Source organism: Pristiophorus japonicus, chromosome 12 (assembly GCF_044704955.1).
Source record: "Pristiophorus japonicus isolate sPriJap1 chromosome 12, sPriJap1.hap1, whole genome shotgun sequence".
In the NCBI taxonomy this organism is placed as follows: domain Eukaryota; kingdom Metazoa; phylum Chordata; class Chondrichthyes; family Pristiophoridae; genus Pristiophorus; species Pristiophorus japonicus.
Window position 1 is genome coordinate 114050932 of NC_091988.1, and position 18388 is coordinate 114069319.

At 44.5% G+C, this 18388-nt stretch overlaps 1 long non-coding RNA gene across 1 annotated transcript in view; it reads left to right on the forward strand.

Annotated features, from left to right (window-relative positions):
• Window positions 1–2680: 2680 nt before the first annotated feature.
• LOC139276976 (uncharacterized) overlaps window positions 2681–18388 on the forward strand; it is a 217704-nt gene continuing 201996 nt past the window's right edge. Inside the window, exon 1 of the long non-coding RNA XR_011596005.1 lies at window positions 2681–3096. This is a non-coding gene — a long non-coding RNA (uncharacterized lncRNA). The remainder of the gene's footprint in view (window positions 3097–18388) is intronic.

Sequence of the window (18388 nt, forward strand, 5' to 3'; positions counted from 1 at the left end):
AAGCTGTAAACTTCTATGCTTTTATAATTATCGATTAGCATTACTTTCATGATGCAAAACGAGGCGATCGGCTAATTAATGGTGCTCCAGTGAAAAAAATATTACTGCAAGCTGGGACTCGAACTCAGGAACCAGAGATAAAGAATTTTATGAAGTCTCCGTTCAGTATACGGGGAGCTTTGGCTCGAACCGCACCATTTTGTAGCCCAGTGAAGGGCGGTAAACCACTGATGATGCAGCATTCGCCGCTTTCCGCCGGCAGCGGCTGATTGGAGAGTGCGCGCTTGGAATGCTGGGGCTTGTCCCGCCCTCACTTACTCTGGAGCTGGGGAAGAGCGATTAGTCGATGGGTTTGTTTGTGGCTTTGATGTTCTGTTGTGAAGTGAGGCGGTGCGGCAGGATCCTTTAATAATCTCTCACAGCTGAACTGAATGCCTGGAACGTACAGCTTTGAGAAGGTATTTCTCCACCGTCAGGGCTGGAAACTGGAGGGAGTGAGAGACACTATCTATAGTTTGAGTGCCTACAGAATTGTACAGAGAAATCAGCAAATGCAACAGCGTCATGAGACAAAGCGCTCTGTTAATATTGGACCACTAATATGAATTATTAAATTTTTTCAAATCATTAATTTAACACGTTTGCAAAATATTTCCGCCCTGTTTTGAACCAGGAACTTTTCACGTGTCAAGCGAATGTGTTAACCACTAACTACGGAAATGCAATGGCTGAAATTCTCTTGGCAACATAACCAGAGCTTTAACCTCACCAGCTGGACTACATTTAAGGAGCTTGTTTTACAGGAATGGAATGACGGTGCGATATTTAGCAAGGTGGTGAGTGTGGTCGGAATTGATGATTCATGTTATTTGTTAAGGAAGGGTCGCGTTTGACTAACTTGATTGCATTTTTGGAGGAAATCACCAGGTGAACCGATGAAGTACTGCGTATGATGTAGTGTATATGGATTTTATTAATGCTTTCGCTATGGTCCCACATGGCAGACTGGTCATGAAAGTAAAAGCCCATGGGATCCAGGGCGAAGTGGCAAATACAATCAAAATTTGGCTCAGAGGCAGGAAGCAAAGGGTAATGTTTGATGGGTGTTTTTGTGACTGGAAGGATGTTTCAAGTGCGGTTCCTCAGTTTTCAGTGCTAGGAACATTGCTGTTTATGTGAATTATCAATGATTTAAACATGAATATAGGGGTTATGATTAAGACGTTTTCAGGTGATAGTAAAATAGGCAGTGTGGTTGAAAATGGAGAAGAAAGCTGGAGACTGCAGACTGATATCAATCAACTGGTCAAGTGGGCAGAACAGTGGCAAATGGAATTTAATCCAGAGACGTGTGAGATCGTGCATTTGTGGAGGGTTAACAAGGAAAAGGAATACACATCAACTGGTAGGACATTGAGAAATATAGACGAAAAAAGGGAACTGGGATTGCATGTCCACAGATCTCTGAAGGTAGTTGGCCAATTGGATAAGTTAGTTAAGAAGGCATACGGAATGGTTGCATTTATTGGCAGAGGCAAGGAACAGAACAACAAGTGGGTTATGCTAGAACAGTATAAATTTCTGGTTAGGCCATAGATGTAGTACTGCGTGCAGTTCTGGTCACCGCATTGAAGGAAGGACGTGTTTGTGTTGTAGAGGGTACAGAGGAGATTGACGTAGATGTTGCCGGGAGTGGAGCAACTTTGCTACGAGGAGATTGGATAGGCTGTGTTTGTTTTCCTTGGAACAGAGGAGGCTGATGGGCGACAGCATTAAGGTGTATAAAATTAGGAGGGGCCTAGATATTGCAGATTAAAAGTGCCTATTTCCCATAGTAGAGGGGTCAACAACCAGGAGGCATAAATTAAAAGTGATTAGTATAAGGGTTAAAGGGGATTTGAAGGGAACATTCTTCATGCAGAAGTTTGTGGGGGTCTGGAACTCACTGGCTGGGAGAAACCCTCACCACATTTAAAAAGTACTTGGATGTGCAATTGAAATGCAGTAACGTGCAGGGTTATACACTGAAAGGTGATTTGTTGCCAATGCGGATACGATGGGGCGAAAAGCACTCGTTCCAAGCTGTACACTTCTATGATTATATAATTAGCGGTTTGCATTACTTTCATGATGGAAAACGTGGCAATCGGCTAATTAATGGTGTTTCCAGTGATAAAACGTTCATGCAAGCTGGGGCTCGAATTCATGACCCTGAGATTCAGAGTCTAATGAGGCTGCGGTTTGGTGTACGGGGAGCTTTGGTTCATACCGTGGTATTTTGTAGCCCAGCGAAGGGCGGGAAACCGCTGTTGTAAAGATGTTGCCTTCGCCGCTTTCATCTGGCAGCGGCTGATTGGCGAGTTCGGGCTCGGAATGTTGGGGCTTGTCCCGCCCTCACTCACTCTGGAGCTGGGGAAGAGCAATTAGCATATGGGTTTGTTTGTGGCTTAGATCTTCGATGCGGCGTGGCAGGATACTTTAATAATCTCTCACAGCTTAACTGAATGCATGGAATGTGCAGCTATGAGATGGGGTTTCTCCACGGTCAGGGCTGGAAACGGGAAGGAGTGAGAAACACTGAGCAGAGTTTAAGTGTGTACAGAACGGTGCAAAGAAATCAGCAAATCCAACAGCGTCGTGAGACACTGCACTCTGTTAATATTGAACCACCAATGGGAATTATTCAATTTCTACTAATCATTAATTGAACACGTTTGCAAAATATTTCTGCCCGGTTTCGAACCGTGGTTCTTTCGCGTGTAAGCCAAATGTGATAACCACTAAACTACGGAAATGCTGTCGCAAACAAACTCTTGGGAACATATCCAGAGCTTTAACCTGAACAGCTGGACTACACTTCAGGAGCTTGCGTTATGAGAATAGAATGACGATGCTATACTGAGCAAGGTTTTGAGTGTGGCAAGAATTGATCCCGTGTTTCTCTGTCTTTATGCATACGAACAGGAGTGACCATTCCTCAGCAACTGGTTAGAATCTGGAATACACCGCTTTAAAGGGCGGTGGAGGCAGACTCAATTTTATCTTTCAAAATGGAGTTGGCTAAGTATCCGAAGGAATAAAATTGCACAGCTGCAGGTAAATGACGGGGGAGTGGGACTAGTTGAGAGCTGGCATGGGCTTGACGGACCGAATATGGTTCTGCCGTAGTGTAACCATTCCCTTATTCTGTGATTCTATAAGTTAGTGGCACATTTAATAGTGTGCATGGAAGCAGAATATTGCAAAGGGACATGGATTGAGTCGGCAGAGCGAGTGGCAACAGATTCAGAAGATTCGGGTGCACGAAAATTCGGGTTTAATGATTTTAAAAAGCATCATTTTTGTTTTGTGAAGTTTCGGTCAGAGAAATGTTTGGGAAAGCAATTTTTTGCTGAAAGGGACTCAACATTTAATTTTCTTTCAGGATATTGGTGTCACATTTCTTTTCGATGTTATTCTTCCAGAATGTATATTTTCTGTGCTGTTTCACAATAACCAGTCACTTGCTCTACAGTCGATCTCACCGTATCCCAGGTCTCATGTATTCTTGCCAGCAATGAACATTTTGAAGCAGACCTTTAAAGCACAGTGTCTAAAATGGTTTAAGAGTTAAGTTGCAGAGCACAGTCAAATTATTCAATTCAGGACTCTCCTTCAGTTCACATTTCTTTAGTTGTGCAAATGAAGATCATCAGTTAATTGTTGATATTTTCCTGTGAAAGTAGGATAACATTTAACGATTATACATTTTCTACATTTCGAAAGGCACTAGTTAATCAGGACAGTCAGCACGATTTGTTGAGGAATGGTGGCGTTTGACTAACTTGTTGCATTTTTGGAGGAGGTCACCAGATGGGTCGATGAAGCAGTTCGAATGATGTAGTCTATATGGATTCTATTAATGCTTTCGCTAAGGTCCCACATAGCAGACTGGTCATGAAAGTAAAAGCCCATGGGATCAAGGGCGAAGTGGCAAATTGGATCCAAATTTGGGTCATAGACAGGAAGCAAAGTGTAATACTTGATGTGTGTTTTTGTGAATGGAAGGATGTTTCCAGTGGGGTCCCGCTGTTTTCAGTGCTAGGTCCATTGCTTTTTATGGTATTTATCAATGATCTAAACTTGAATATAGGGGTTATGATTAAGACGTTCACAGGTGAAAGTAAAATAGGCAGTGCGGTTGATAATGAAGACGAAAGTTGGAGACTGCAGGAAAACATCAATCAAAGGTGGGCAGAAAAGTGGCAAACGGAATTTAATCCAGAGACGTGTGATATTGTTGCATTTGTGGAGGGCTAACAAGGAAAGGGAATACACATCAACTAGTAGGACATTGAGAAGTGTATAGGAACAAAGGCAACTGGGATTACATGTCCACATATCCCTGAAGGTAGCTGGCTAGTTGGATAAGTTGGGTAAGAAGGCATATCGAATCATTGCATTTATTGACAGAGGCATGGAATAGAAGAGCAAGTTCGTTATGCTTGAAATATATAAAATTCTGGTGAGGCCAAAGCTGGAGTACTGCGTGCAGTTCTGGTCACCTCATTGAATGAAGGACTTAATTGTGCTGTTGAGGGTACAGAGGAGATTGACGTAGATGTTGCCGGGAGTGCAGCAACTTTGCTATGAGGAGAGATTGGATAGGCTGGGTTTGTTTTCCTTGAAACAGAGGAGGCTGATTGCGACAGCATTAAGGTCTACAAAATTAGCAGGGGACTCGATATTGTTTATTAAAAGGGCCTATTTCCCATAGGAGAGGAATCAACAACCAGGGGGCATAAATTAAAAGTAATTAGTATAAGAGTTAAAGGGGATTTGATAGGAACATTCATCATCCAGATGTGGGGGTCTGGAACTCACTGGCTGAAAGTGTGGTGGAGAGAGAAACCCTCACCACATTTAAAAATACTTGGATGTACATTTGAAATGCCGTAACGTGCAGTGTTACACACCTAAAACTGGACATTTGTTGGCCGGTGCTGATATGTTGGGCCGAAAAGCACTCCTTCCAAGCTGTAAACTTCTATGATTATATAATTATCGATTAGCATTACTTTCATGATGCAAAACGAGGCGATCGTCCAATTAATGGTGCTTGCAGTGAAAAAAATATTCGTGCAAGCTGGGGCTCATACTCAGGAACCTGAGATAAAAAGTTTTATGAAGTCACTGATCAGTGTACGGGGAGCTTTGGCTCGAACCGCAGCCACTGATGATGCAGCATTTGCCGCATTCCGCCGGCAGCGGCTGATTGGAGAGTGCGGGCTTGGAATGCTGGGGCTTGTCCCGCCCTCACTTACTCTGGAGCTGGGGAAGAGCGATTAGTCAATGGATTTGTTTGTGGCTTTGATTTTCTGTTGTGAAGTGAGACGGTGCGGCAGAATCCTTTAATAATCTCTCACAGCTGAACTGAATGCCTGGAATGCACAGCTTTGAGAAGGGATATCTCCACCGTCAGCGCTGGAAACAGGAGGGAGTGAGAGACACTATCTTTAGTTTGAGTGCCTACAGAATTGTACAGAGAAATCAGCAAATGCAACAGCGTTGTGAGACACAACGCTCAGTTAATATTGAACCAGTAATATGAGTTATTCAATTTTTAAAAATCATTAATTGAACACGTTTGAAAAATGTTTCCACTCAGTTTCGAACCGGGGACTTTTCGCGTGTGAGGCGAATGTGATAACCACTACACTACAGAAACGCTGTGGTGAAATTGTATTGGCAACATAACCAGAGCTTTAACCTCAACAGCTGGACTACACTTCAAAAGCTTGTTTTACGGGAATGAAATGACGGTGCTATATTTAGCAAGGTGGTGAGTGTGGCAGGAATTGATCCCGTGTTTCTCCGTCTTTATACATAGGAACAGGAGTGGCCATTCCTCAGCAAGTGGTTAGAAACTTGAATACACTGCTTTAAACAGCGGTGGAGGCAGACTCAATCTTGTTTTTCAAAACAAGTTGTATAAGTATCTGAAGGAATAAAATTGCACAGCTGCGGGTAAATTACCGGGGACTAGTTGAGAGTTGGAATGGGTTCGAGGAGCCGAATGGCATTCTTCCGTGCTGTAACCATTCCCTTATTCTGTGATTATATAAGTGCATTGTACATTTAATAGTGTGCATGGAAGCAGAATATTGCAAAGGGTCTTGGATTGAGTCGGCAGAGCTAGGGCATCTGATTCAGAAGATTCGGGTGTGCGAAAATTCGGGTTTAATGTCTTTAAATGCATTATTTTTGTTTTGTGAAGTTCCGGTCAGAGAAATGTTTGGGAAAGGAATTCATTGCTGAAAGTATTTTTTCTTTGCTGTTTCAAATAACCAGTCCCATGCTTTACACTCTATCTCACTGTTTCCCCAGCCTCATATACATGTTACCAACAATGAACATTTTGAAGCAGACCACTAAAGCACAGTGTCTAAAATGGCTTAGGTTTTAAGAGGTAAATTGCAGAGCAAAATTGCAGAGCAAAGAAAATCATTCAATTAAGGACTTCCTTCAGTTGACATGTCTTTAGTTGTGCAAATGAAGATGATCAGTTGATTAATGGTGTTTTCCCGTGAACGCAGGATGGCATTTAACAATTATACATTTTCTACATTTCGAAAGACACTGGTTAATCAGAACAGTCAGCACGATTTGCGAAGGAAGGGTCGTGTTTGACTAACTTGATTGCATTTTTGGCGAAAGTCACCAGGTGAATCGATGAAGTACTGCGTATGATGTAGTAGATATGGATTTTATTAATGCTTTCGCTAAGGTCCCACATGGCAGACTGGTCATGAAAGTAAAAGCCCATGGGATCCATGGCGAAGTGGCAAATTCGAGTCAAATTTGGCTCAGGGGCAGGAAGCAAAGGGTAATGTTTGATGGGTGTTTTTGTGACTGGAAGGATGTTTCAAGTGCGGTTCTGCAGTTTTCAGTGCTAGGACCATTGCTTTTTTTGTTAATTATCAATGATCTAAACTTGAATATAGGGGTTATAATTAAGACGATTTCAGGTGATGGTGAAATAGGCAGTGTGGTTGAAAATGTAGAAGAAAGCTGGAGACTGCAGGCAGATATTAATCAACTGGTAAGGTTGGAAGAACAGTGGCAAATGGAATTTAATCCAGAGACCTGTGCGATCGTGCATGTGTGGAGGGTTAACAAGGAAAGGGAATACACATCAATTGGTAGGACATCGAGCAATATAGAGGAACAAAGGGAACTTGGATCGCATGTCTACAGATCCCTGAAGGTAGTTGGCCAATTGGATAAGTTAGTTAAGAAGGCATACGGAATGTTTGCATTCATTGGCAGAGGCAAGGAAAAGAACAGCAAGTGGGTTATGCTAGAACTGGAAAATTTCTGGTTCGGCCATAGCTGGAGTACTGCGTGCAGTTCTGGTCACCGCATTGAAGGAAGGACGAGATTGCGCTGGAGAGGGTACAGAGGAGATTTATGTAGATGTTGCCGGGAGTGGAGCAACTTTACTATGAGGGGAGGATTGGATCGGCTGGGTTTCTTTTCCTTGAAACAGAGGAAGCTGATTTGCGACTGCATTAAGGTGTATGAAATTATGGAGGGGCCTAGATATTGTTGATTAAAACGTCCTATTTCGCATAGTAGAAGGGTCAAAAACTAGGGGACATAAATTAAAAGTAATTAGTATAAGGATTAAAGGGGATTTGAAGGGAACATTCTTCATCCAGATATTTGTGGGTGTCTGGAACTCACTACCTGACAGTGTGGTGGAGGGAGAAACCCTCACCAGATTTAAGAGGTACTTGGATGTTCATTTGAAATGCCGTAAGGTGCAGGGTTACACCGCAAACTGGAGGTTTTTTGGCCGGTGCAGACACGATGGGTCGTAAAGGACTCCTTCCATGCTGTAAACTTGTATGATTATATAATTATCGGTTAGCGTTACTTTCATGATGCAAAACGAGGCGATCGGCTAATTAATGGTGTTTCCAATGATAAAACGTTCATGCAAGCTGGGGCTCGAATTCCTGAACCTGAGATGAAGAGTCTTATGAGGCTGCTGTTTGGTGTACGGGGAGCTTTGGCTCGGACCGTGTCATTTTGTAGCCCAGTGAATGGCGGGAAACCGATGTTGATGCTGCCTTCGCTGCTAGCCTCTGGCAACGGCTGATTGGCGAGTGCGGGCTCGGAATGTTGGGACTTGTCCCGCCCTCACTCACTCTCGAGTTTGGGAAGAGCGATTAGTCGATAGGTTTGTTTGTATCTTTGATCTTCGATGCGGCACGGCAGGATCCTTTTAATAATCTCTCACAGCTGAACTGAATGCACGAAATGTGCAGCTATGATATGGGGTTTCTCCACGGGAGGAAGTGAGAAACACTGAGCAGAGTTCAACTGTGTGCAGAACGGTGCAAAGAAATCAGCAACTCCAACAGCGTCATGAGACACTGCACACTGTTAATATTGAACCACTAATATGAATTATTCAATTTCTTCTAATCATTAATTGAACACGTTTGCAAAATGTTCCCGCCAGGTTTCCAACCGGGGACGTTTCGCGTGTGATGCGAATGTGATAACCACTACACTATGGAAACGCTGTAGCAGAAGCTGTGTTGGGAACATAACCAGAGCTTTAAGCTCAACAGATGGACTACACTTCAGGAGCTTGCGTTATGAGAATAGAATGACGCTGCTACATTTAGCAAGGTGCTGAGTGTGGCAGGAATTGATCCCGTGTTTGTGTCATTATACATAGGAACAGGAGTGACCATTCCTCAGCAAGTGCAAGAATCTGGAACACACCGCTTTAAAGGGCGGTGGAGGCAGACTCAATCTCATCTTTCAAAAGGGAGTTGGATAAGTATCCAAAGGAAAAAAAATGCACAGCAGCGGGTAAATGACCGGAGTGTGGGACTAGTTGAGAGTTGGCATGGCCTCTACGGGCCGAATGGCCTTCTTCCGGGCTGCAATTATTCCTGAATTCTGTGATTATATAAGTTACTGGCACCTTTAATAGTGTGCATGGAAGCAGAACGTTGCAAAGGGACATGGTATGAGTCGGTACAATAGAGGCATCTGATTCAGAAGATTTGCATGCGCGAAAAATTCGGGTTTAATGATTTTAAAAGTATCATTTTGGTTTTGCGAAGTTTCTGTCAGAGAAATGCTTGGGAAAGGATTTTTTGCTGAAAGGGACTCAGCATTTAATCTTCTTTCTGGATGTTGAGGTCACATTTCCTTTTGATGTTACTCTTCCAGAATGTATATTTTCTTTGCTGTTTCACAATAAGCAGTCCCTTGCTTTACAGTCTATCTCACTGTATCCCCAGTCTCATTGTATTGTTACCAGCAATGAACATTTTGAAACGGACCACTAAAACAGTGTCTAAAATGTTTCAAGAGGTAAATTGCAGAGCACAGACAAATTAATCAATTGAGGATGCTCCTTCAGTTAACATTTCTTTAGCTGTGCAAATGAAAAGATCATCAGTTTATTAATGATGTTTTCCCGTGAAAGCAGGATAACATTTAACAATTATACATTTTCTACATTTCGCAAGGCACAGGTTAATCAGAACAGTTAGCACAATTTATAAAGGAAGGGTCGCGTTTGACTAACTTGATTGCATTTTTGGAGGAAGTCACCAGTTGAACCGATGAAGTACTGCGTATGATGTAGTGTATATGGATTTTATTAATGCTTTCGTTCGGTCCCACATGGCAGACTGGTCATGTAAGTAAAAGCCCATGGGATCCAGGGCGAAGTGGCAAATTCAATCCAAATTTGGCTCAGAGGCAGGAAGCAAAGGGTAATGTTTGATGGGTGCTTTTGTGACTGGAAGGATGTTTCAAGTGCAGTTCCACAGTTTTCAGAGCTAGGACCATTGCTTTTTATGTTAATTATCAATGATCTAAACTTGAATATAGGGGTTATGATTAAGATGATTTCAGGTGATAGTAAAATAGGCAGTGTGGTTGAAAATGTAGAAGAAAGCTGGAGACTGCAGGCAGATATCAATCAACTGGTAAGGTGGGCAGAACAGTGGCAAATGGAATTTAATCCAGAGATGTGTGAGATCGTGCATTTGTGGAGGGCTAACAAGGAAAGGGAATGCACATCAACTGGGAGGACGCTGAGAAATATAGAGGAACAAAGGGAACTCTAATTTCATGTCCACAGATCCCTGAAGGTAGTTGGCCAATTGGATAAGTTAGTTAAGAAGGCATAAAGAATGTTTGCATTTATTGGCAGGGGCAAGGAACAGAACAGCCAGTGGGTTATGCTAGAACAGTATAAATTTCTGGTTAGGCCATAGCTGGAGTATTGCGTGCAGTTCTGGTCACCGCATTGAAGGAAGGACGTGAATGCGCTGGAGAGGGTACAGAGGAGATTGTCGTAGATGTTGCCGGAATGGAGCAACTTTGCTATGAGGAGATTGGATAGGCTGGGTTTCTTTTCCTTGAAACAGAGGAGGATGATGGGCGACAGCATTAAGGTGTATAAAATTAGGAGGGGCCTGGATATTGTAGATTAAAAGGGCCTATTTCCCATAGTAGAGGGGTCAACAACCAGGGGGCATAAATTAAAAGTGATTAGTATAAGGGTTAAAGGGGATTTGAAGGGAACATTCTTCATGCAGATGTTTGTGGGGGTCTGGGATTCACTGGCTGGGAGAAACCCTCACCACATTTAAAAAGTACTTGGTGTGCATTTGAAATGCTGTAACGTGCAGGGTTATACACTGAAAAGTGGAAATTTGTTGGCCGTAGCGGATACGATGGGCCGAAAAGCACTCTTTCCAAACTGTAAACATCTATGATTATATAATTAGCGGTTAGCATTACTTTCGTGATGCAAAACGAGGCGATCGGCTAATTAATGGTGTTTCCAGTGAAAAAAATATTCGTGCAAGCTGGGGCTCGAACTCGGGAACCATCAGATAAAGAGTCTTATGCGGTTACTGTTCGGTGTACGGGGAGCTTTGGCTCGAACTGCGGCATTTTGTATCCCAGTGAAGGGCGGTGATGATGCAGCATTCACCGCTTTCTGCCGGCAGCGGCTGATTGGAGAGTGCGGGCTTGGATTGTTGGGGCTTGTCCCGCCCTCACTCAGTCTGGAGCTGGGGAAGAGCGATTCGTCAATGGGTTTGTTTGTGGCTTTGATATTCGATGCGGCGCAGCAGGATCTTTTAATAATCTCTCACAGATTAACTGAACGCACGGAATGTGCAGCTATGAGATGGGTTTTCTCCACGGTCAGTGCTGGAAAGGGGAGGGAGTGAGAAACGCTGAGCAGAATTTAAGTGTGTACAGAACGGTACAAATAAATCAGCAAATCCAACAGCGTTATGAGACACTGCACTCTGTTAATATTGAACCACTAACATGAATTATTCAATTTGTTCTCATCATTAATGGAACACGTTTGCAAAATGTCTCCGCCCGGTTTCGAACCCTGGTGTTTTGAAGTGTTAGGAGAAAGTGATAACCACTACGGAAATGCTGCGGTAGATGCAGTGTTGGGAACTTAACCAGAGCTTTAACCTCAACAGCTGGCCTACACTTCAGGAGCTTGCGTTTTGAGAATTGAATGACGGTGCTATATTTAGCAAGGTTTTGAGTGTGGCAGGAATTGATCCCGTATTTCTCTATCTCTATGCATAGGAACAGGAGTGACCATTCCTCAGCAAGTGGTTAGAATCTGAAATACACTGCTTTAAATGGTGGTGGAGGCAGACTCAATCTTATCTTGCAAAATGGAGTTGGATAAGTTTCCGAAGTAATAAAATTGCACAGCTGCGGGTAAATGACGGGGAGTGGGACTAGTTGAGAGTTGGCATGGGTTCGCCGGGCCGAATGTGGTACTTCCGTGCCGTAACCATTCCCTTATTCTGTGATTCTATAAGTTAGTGGCATATTTAATCGTGTGCATGGAAGCAGAATATTTCAAAGGGACATGGATTGAGTCGGCAGAGCTAGAGGCATCTGACTCAGAAGATTCGGGTGCGCGAAAATTCGGGTTTAATGACTTTAAAAAGCATCATTTTTGTTTTGTGAATTTTCAGTCAGAGAAATGTTTGGGATAGGAATTTTTTGCTGAAAGGAACTCAGCATTTAATCTTCTTTCTGGATGTTGGCGTCACATTTCTTTTCGATGTTATTTTTCCAGAATGTATATTATCTTTGCTTTTTCACAATTGCCAGTCCCTTACTCTACAGTCTATCTCACTGTATTCCCAGTTTCATGTATTGTTACCAGCAGTTAACATTTTGAAGCACAGTGTCCAAAATGGTTTCAGAGGTAAATTGCAGAGCACAAACAAATTATTCAATTAAGGACTCTCCTTCAGTTAATATTTCTTTAATTGTGCAAATGAAGATCATCAGTTAATTAATGTTTTCCCGTGAAAGCAGAACAACATTTAACGATTATACGTGTACTACATTTCGAAAGGCACTAGTTAAACAGGACGTCAGCACGATTTGTTAAGGAATGGTCGCGTTTGATTAGCTTGATTGCATTTTTGGAGGAGTTCACCAGGTGGGTCGATGAAGCAGTGCGGATCATGTAGTGTTTATGGATTTTATTAATGCTTTCGCTAATGTCCCACATAGTAGACTGGTCATTAAAGTAAAAGCCCATGGGATCCAGGGCGATGTGGCAAATTGGATCCAAATTTGGCTCAAATGCAGGAAGCTATGTGTAATATTTGATTGGTGTATTTGTGAGAGGAAGGATGTTTCCAATGGTGTTCTGCTGTCTTCAGTGCTAGGTCCATTGCTTTTTATGGTATTTATCAATGATCTAAACTTGAATATAGGGGTTATGATTAAGAAGTTCTCAGGTGATAGTAAAATAGGCAGTGCGGTTGATAATGAAGACGAATGTTGGAGACTGCAGGAAGACATCAAAAACTGCAAGGTGGGCAGATCAGTGGCAAAAGGAATTTAATCCAGAGACGTGTGAGATCGTTGCATTTGTGGAGGGCTAACAAGGAAAGGGAATACACATCAAATGGTAGGACATTGAGAAGTGTCGAGGAACAAAGGGAACTGGGATTACATGTGCACAGATCCCTGAAGGTAGTTGGTCAGTTGGATAAGGTGGTTAAGAAGGCATACGGAATAGTTGCCTTTATTGGCAGAGGCATGGAATAGAAGAGCAAGAGGGTTGTGCTTGAAATGTATAAAATTCTGGTTTGGCCACAGCTGGAGTACGGCGTGCAGTTCTGGTCACCTCATTGAACGAAGGACGTGATTGCGCTGGAGAGTGTACAGGGGAGATTTATGTAGATGTTGCCGAGAGTGGAGCAACTTTGATATGAGGATAGGTTGCTGAGCTGCGGGTTGTTTTCCTTGGAACAGAGGAGGCTGATGGGCGACAGCATTAAGGTGTATAAAGTTAGGAGGGGCCTAGATATTGTTGATTAAAAGGGCCAATTTCCCATAGTAGAGGGGTCAACAACCAGGGGGCATAAATTTAAAGTAATTAGTATAAGGGTTAAAGGGGATTTGAATGGAACATTCTTCATCCAGATGTTTGTGGGGGTCTGGAACTCACTGCCTGACAGTGTGGTGGAGGGAGAAACCCTCACCACATTTAAAAGTACTTGGATGTGCTCTTGAAAAGCCGTAAGCTGCAGGGTTACACACCGAAACTTGGACATTTGTTGGCCGGTGTGGATTTGATTGGCCGAAAAGGACTCCTTCCATGCTGTAAACTTCTATGATTACATAACGTTGGTCAGTATTACTTTTATGATGCAAAACAAGACGATCGGCTCATTAATCGTGTTTCCAGTGATGAAACGTTTATGAAAGCTGGGGCTCGAACTCACGTACCAGGGATTAAGAGTTTTCTGAGACTGATGATCGGTGTACGGGGAGCTTTGCCTGAAACGGCAGCATTTTGTAGCCCAGTGAAGGGCGGTAAACTGTAGTTGATGCTGCATTCGCCGTTATCCGCCAGCAGCGGATAATTGGCGAGTGCGGGACCGGAATTTTGGGGTTTGTCCCGCCCTCACTCACTCTGGAGCTGGGGAAGAGCGATTAGTCGATGGGTTTGTTTGTGGCTTTGATTTTCGATGCGGCGCGGCAGGATCCTTTAATAATCTCTAGAAGCTGAACTGAATGCACGTAACGTGCAGCTTTGAGATGGGGTTTCTCCACCGTCAGGGCTGCAAACGGGAGGGAGTGAGAAACACTGTGTAGAATTTGAGTGAGCACATAACTGTGCAGAGAAATCAGCAAATGCAACAGCGTCATGAGACACTGCATTCTGTTAATATTGAACCAGGGATATGAATTATTCAATTTGTTCTCATCATTAATGTAACACGTTTGCAAAATGTTTCCGTCCAGTTTCGAACAGGTAACCTTTCGCGTGTTAGGTGAACCTGATAATCACTACACTACGGAAACGCTGTGGTAGCATTAGTGTTGAGAATATAACCAGAGCTTTAAGCTCAACAGCTTGCCGACACTTCAGGAGCTTGCGTTATGAGAATAGAATGACGGTGCTATAATTAGCAAGATTTTGAGTGTGGCAGGAATTGATCCCGTGTTTTTCGGTCTTTATACACAGGAACAGGAGTGGCCATTCCTCAGCAAATGGTTAGAATCTGGAATACACTACTTACAAGGGCGGTGGAGGCAGACTCAATCTTATCTTTCAAAACGGAGTTGGATAAATATCCGAAGGTATAAAATTGCACAGCTGCGGCTAAATGACAGGGCGGGTGGGACTAGTTGAGAGTTGGCATGGCCTCTACGGGCCGAATGTGGTTCTTCCGTACTGTAACCATTCCCTTATTCTGTGATTCTATAACTTAGTGGCACATTTAATAGTGTGCATGGGAGCAGAATATTGCAAAGCGACATGGGTTGAGTCGGCAGAACTAGAGGCATCTGATTCGGAAGATTGGGATGCGTGAAAAATTCGGGTTTAATGACTTTGAAAGGAACATTTTTCTTTTGTGAAGTTTCGGTCAGAGAAATGTTTGTGAAAGGAATTTTTCGCAGAACTGGAGTCAGCATTTCATCTTCTTTCTGGCTATTGGGGTCACATTTCTTTTCGAAGTTATTGTGTTCAGAACACAGATGAGACTGCACACACTGTTAAAGTAACAGTGATCTCAGTCTTTATTAAGACACTCCAGAGTGAGGAACAGGCCTTAGGGGCCGGCTTATATACAGTACTCCGAAGGGATGCTGGGATCCCTTGGGTCTTCAGTGGATGCGCTCCCTGGTGGCGGAACATGGGAGTGAATGCTTAGTCGAAACACAACCTCACTCCCCTTCCCCCCCCCCCCCCAAAAGTCAAAGTGAAAACTATTTACAACTTGAGGCGGTCGGGAGCCTTTCTTTCCCTGGTGGGCCGCCTCGGTACAAATGTCTGTTCTGGTGTGTTGGCTGTGCCCTCGCTGGGTTGCCGTGTTTTTGGCCCTGCAGGACTGCTGGGTGAGCCTGGCCTTGCTGGGATGATGGGCGTAATTGGTTCGCTTTCCTAGTCTGGGGCGGTGTCATTGATGCTTTGGGTGTGTGTTGTGGGCTCGAAAAAGGTGGTGTCTGCTGTGGGCTGCTCAGGGCAGTCTGTGAACCGCAGCCTCCTTTGGTCCAGGTGCTTTCTGCAAAGTTGCCCATTGTCGACTTTGACTACAAACATCGTACTCCCTTCTTTAGCTATCACCGTGCCCGCGATCCACTTGGGACCATGTCCATACTGTATCACATACACAGGGTTCAGATCAATTTCCCATGACACAGTGGCACGACCATCGTTTACATTTTGTTGCTGCTGCCTGCTCTCTACCTGATCATGCAGGTTGGGGTGAACCAGCGAGAGTCTGGTTTTAAGTGTCCTTTTCATGAGTAGCTCAGCCGGGGTCACCCCGGTGAGCGAGTGGGTCTCGTGCAGTAGTTGAGCAATACTTGGGACAGGCGGGTTTGGAGTGAGCCTTCTGTGATTCGTTTAAGGCTCTGTTTGATTGTTTCGAAAATAGGTGCAGGAGTCGGCCATTTGGCCCTTCGAGCCTGCACCACCATTCAATGAGTTCACAGCTGAACATGTAACTTCAGTACCCCATTCCTGCTCTCTCGCCATAACCCTTGATCCCCCTAGTTGCAAGGGCAACATCTAAGTACTGCTCGTGATGCCTGCGCATTGGAGGCTGGTTTAAGCGGGGCCGTGGTGAATGTTTGATCCCATTGCGGTTCATGAATTCTTTAAATTCAGCACTCGTGAAACATGGCCCGTTGTCACTGACCAGTATGTCAGGCTGGCCGTGGGTGGCAAACAGAGCCCTCAGGCTTTCAATGGTGGCAGTGGCAGTGCTTTCCGACATTATTTCACGTTCAATCCATTTTCAAAAAGCATCTACCACCACTAGGAACATTTTACCAAGAAACGGGCCCACATAGTCGACATGGATCCTCGACCATGGTCTGGAGGGCCAGGACCACAAACTTAGTGGTGCCTCTCTGGGCGCTTTGCTCAACTGAGCACACACGCTGCATTGCCGTACACAGGCCTATAAGTCAGAGTCGATACCGGACCACCACATGTGGGATCTGGCTATCGCTTTAATCATTACTATACCCGGGTGTGTGCTGTGGAGATCCCAGATGAATGTCTCCCTGCCCTTTTTGGGTAGCGTTTTCCCCACAACAGGTAGTCTGCCTGAATGGACAGCTCGTCGTTTCACTGCTGGAATGGCTTGATTAGCTCTTGCATTTCAAAGAGGAAGCTGGCCCAGCTCCCATGCAGTACACACTTTTTAACTTGCGACAGCAGATTATCATGGGTGGTAGAAGTCCGAAACTGGCGGGCCGTGATAGGTGATCTATCATTTTCAAAAGCTTTCATGACCAACAACAAATCTGCGGGCTGCGCCATCACCAACAAGTTTGCAGGCTGCACCATTTCCACCCCCGTGGTGGGCAATGGTAATCGACTGAGAGCAGCCGCACAGTTCTCGGTGCCTGGCCTGTGGTGGATGGTATAGTTATAAGCTGATAGCCCGAGAGCCCACCTTTATACGCAGGCTGAGGCATTAGTATTTATCCCCTTGATTTCAGCGAACAGGGATATGAGGGGCTTGTGATCGGTTTCCAGCTCAAATTTGAGGCCAAACCGATATTGATGCATATTCTGTACCCTGAACACACACGCTAATGCCTCTTTCTCAATCATGCTGTAGGCTCTCTCGGCCTCAGACAAGCTCCTGGAGGCATAGGCTTCAGGTTGCAACTTCCCCGCAACGTTAGCTTGTTGTAATCCACACTCTACTCCGTACGACGATGCATCACATGCTAGCATAAGTCTTTCACACGGGTTATACAATACAAGCAGCTTGTGATAGCATAAAATGTTTCTTGCTTTCTCAAAAGTATTACTTGTTTTTTTCCCCATACCCAGTTCTCACCTTTACGCAATAACACATGTCAGGTCTCTAAGAGGTTGCTTAACCCTGGTAGGAAGTTACCAAAATAGTTGAGGTGTTCCAGGAACGACTGCAGCTCGGTGACGTTATGTGGCCTGGGTGCATTCCTGATAGCCTCTGTCTTGGCGTCTGTGGACCAAATGCCATCCGCTGCGATCTTTCTCCCCAAAAACTCCACTTCTGTTGCCATGAAGACGCATTTCGACTTCTTCAGCTGCAGCCCTACACGATCCAGTTGCTGGAGGACCTCCTCTAGGTTATGTAGATGCTCGGCGGGGTTCCGACCCGTGACCAATATGTCGTCCTGAAAAACCACCGTGTCTGGTACTGACTTGAGTAGGCTCTCCAAGTTTTTCTGGAAGATCGCTTCAGCCGACCGAATTCCAAACGGGCATTTGTTGTAGATGAACAGCCCCTTGTCTATGTTGATGCCGGTGAGGCCCTTCGAAGAATCCTCCAGATCGTGTGTCATGTAGGCCGAAGTCAGGATGAGCTTGGTGAACGTCTTGCCTCCTGCTAGTGTCGCAAATAGGTCGTCTGCCTTAGGTGGTAGATATTGGTCCTGTAGCGAGAAACGATTAATAGTCACTTTATATTCGCCGCAAATCATGACCGTGCCATCACTTTTGACTACTGGAACAATCGGGCTGGCCCACTCGCTGAGTTCCACTGGGGAGATGATGCCCTCACATTGCAGCCTGTCCAACTCGATTTCCACTCTCTCCCTCATCATGTGAGGTACCACTCGCACCTTGTGGTGAATGGGCCCTGCCTCTGGGACCAAGTGGATCCGCACCTTCGCCCTGGAAAAGTTTCCAATGCCTGGCTCAAAAAGGGAAGGATATTTGTTAAGAACCTGGGTACATGATGCCTCATCGACATGTGGTAACGCTCGGATGTCATCCCAGTTCCAGCGGATTTTGCCCAGCCAGCTCCTTCCAAGCAGTGTGCGGCCATCGCCCCGGACAATC